Consider the following 2,463-nt stretch of genomic DNA (forward strand, 5'->3'; position numbering starts at 1 on the left):
TTATCACCAATAAAAACTTCACATTAGTCAAAGTCAAACTGATTTTTTGCCCAGGAAAACTCATACCAGATATTTTCTTGAAATGATCTCCAGGAATGAGAGTTAGCTTCAGATTAAAACATCTGCATTTATATTTCTGCAGTGCAGGTGTCTACATACAGGTGTGGTAATGGTATGAGTTCCCTTGGGAGTCACTGAAGATCTCATCAGCACAGGTAGGGATGGGCAGCCGGGCCTGATTCACCATCCCAGCTGCGAGCAGAGCAGCCAGGGACAGCAGACAGCACCAGCCCCACATACTGGACATTTCCCTGGGGATGAGGCTGGGCAGAGGCTGGGCCCAGCTTAGCACGGCCCATAGCCCACGGCTGGGCAGGGCTGGGCTGTGGGAAGCTGGAGTCCAGCCCTGCTGCAGCATCCTGGGAGCAGGGGCTGATGGCACCGAGGGACTGGAGTGGGATTCTGTGCTGTGGGCAGGATGCGGGGGAGATCTCGGGAAAGCTGGGCAGACATACTTGGGATCCTGGACTCTTTCAAATTTATGAGCATTTAAACTACATTTTGGTTTTTGCAGCTCAGCCCAAAGCAGTCACAAAGACAAATGCAGAATTACTAACTCAATAATCACTCACACTACCTTTAGTAAAGAGAGAAGGTACATGTGAACTTCCTGCACAGATTCAACTTATTTTAGCAGAAAATAGTTATTAGGTGCTTTCACCACTTTTCTGTTTTTCCAGTTCTCTTCACTTTCCCTGCTGACAGAAAGCACCAGCAAAAAATGGCAGAGCAGAGCTTTCCTGATGATAAGGAATTCTGTCATGGGGATAGGGGAATTTGTGCCTGTGGCAGGGACTGGGGCTGTCTCAGGGATCTGCAAGCTTCCTCTGCCCTCAGTGACAAGCACCCCCAGTGGGATCATCCATGCAGCAAGAGGTTTTGAAATGGAGAAGAGAGAGAGAACCTTCTCCCTATCACAGGTCCCCAAAATCCCAGCCACCTTTCAGAGTATTTAATATTATTACAATGCTTGGTGCTATTATGGTAATAATACCAGCTTAATAAATATTTCTGATAAATAAAATTTTGTTTTTTCCTTTGATTTGTTTCACTGTTTTCTTCATTCAAGAGGCAAGAATGAGTCTTCATTCTGCTTCTATCTAAGCAAAACATTAGGACAAAGATAATTATTGATCCAGCCCTAACAATTGCCAAAATAATAGCTTGTTATAGAGTTGTGAACAATAGCCAAGTAAACATTAAACATCTTTGGGACTGAGCACACATTTTATCTTTGGCCTGGCTGGAGTTATTTTTCCTGTGCTTTGAGGTTCAAATTAAAGAAATGGAAATTGGAGACTGAACCCTCAAAATATACTTATTGACTTTATATTAAAGGAGGAGATGGGATTAATTATTTTTCTGTCTATTTTCCTTAGGGTAGCTCTTAAGCCTTTTTTTTCTTCTCTCTTTTTTTTTCCTTTCCTTGTTTCCCAACTCACAAAAGATAGTGCAACTTTCTCAGAATTTTAGCCATCAGTGTCAGTAAATTGAACATAACTATGTTATGCCGAAGTGGGATACTGAAATTATGAGTAGAGAAATAATTCCAATACAATATGATGTGATTCAATCCAGGTTTTTGCATTTTGCATTAGGAGATAGCTGGATGACTATTCCCAAGAACAAAAACTGTTCCTCCCAGCCTTCCCTCCCACACCTCAGTCCTTGCAGGCCCTTTAGCAGTCTCATCAAATCACAGAATGATAGAATGATTTGGGTTAGAAGGGACATTTACAGGTCAGCTAGTCCAACATCCCCTGCAATGAGCAGGGACATCTTCAGCTAGATCACATTGCTCAAAGCTCCATCCAACCTGACCTTGAATATTTCCAGGGATGGGACACCCATCACCTCCCAGTGGACAGCCTGTTCTGGTGTTTCACCATCCTTATAACAGCTTGTCCTTTTACAAAAGGTTCTGCTAAAATGTCTGTCCCTACCTTTCTTATAATCCCTCTCTAAGCCTCTGTGAGGTGTGCCCAGAGACTTCCCATATCCAGACTGAGCATCTCTATCTCTCTCAGACTCCCTGCACAGAGAAGGTGTTCCAGCCCTCTGTTTATCATCACGACCCTCCTCTGGAAACATTTCAGCATGTTCTATGTATTTATTGTGCTGAGAACTCTGGAGATGGATGCAATACTCCAGTTGAGGTCTCACAAGGGCAGAGCAGAGGGATAGAATCAATTTCCTTGGTCTGTTGGTCACACTGCTTTTGTTGCAGCCTAGGGTGCTGCTATCTTCTGGGCTGTGCATGCACACTTTTGACTCATCTACCAGTACCCCAGGCCCACCTTCACAGGGCTGTTCTCGATCTGTTCATCCCCCAGATTGTACTGATACTGGGCATTTCCCTGACACAAATGCTGAACCTTGCACCCTAGACCTCATGGGGTTCCC

The sequence above is a fragment of the Sturnus vulgaris genome, chromosome 3 (assembly GCF_052056855.1).
Source record: "Sturnus vulgaris isolate bStuVul1 chromosome 3, bStuVul1.hap1, whole genome shotgun sequence".
NCBI lineage: Eukaryota > Metazoa > Chordata > Aves > Passeriformes > Sturnidae > Sturnus > Sturnus vulgaris.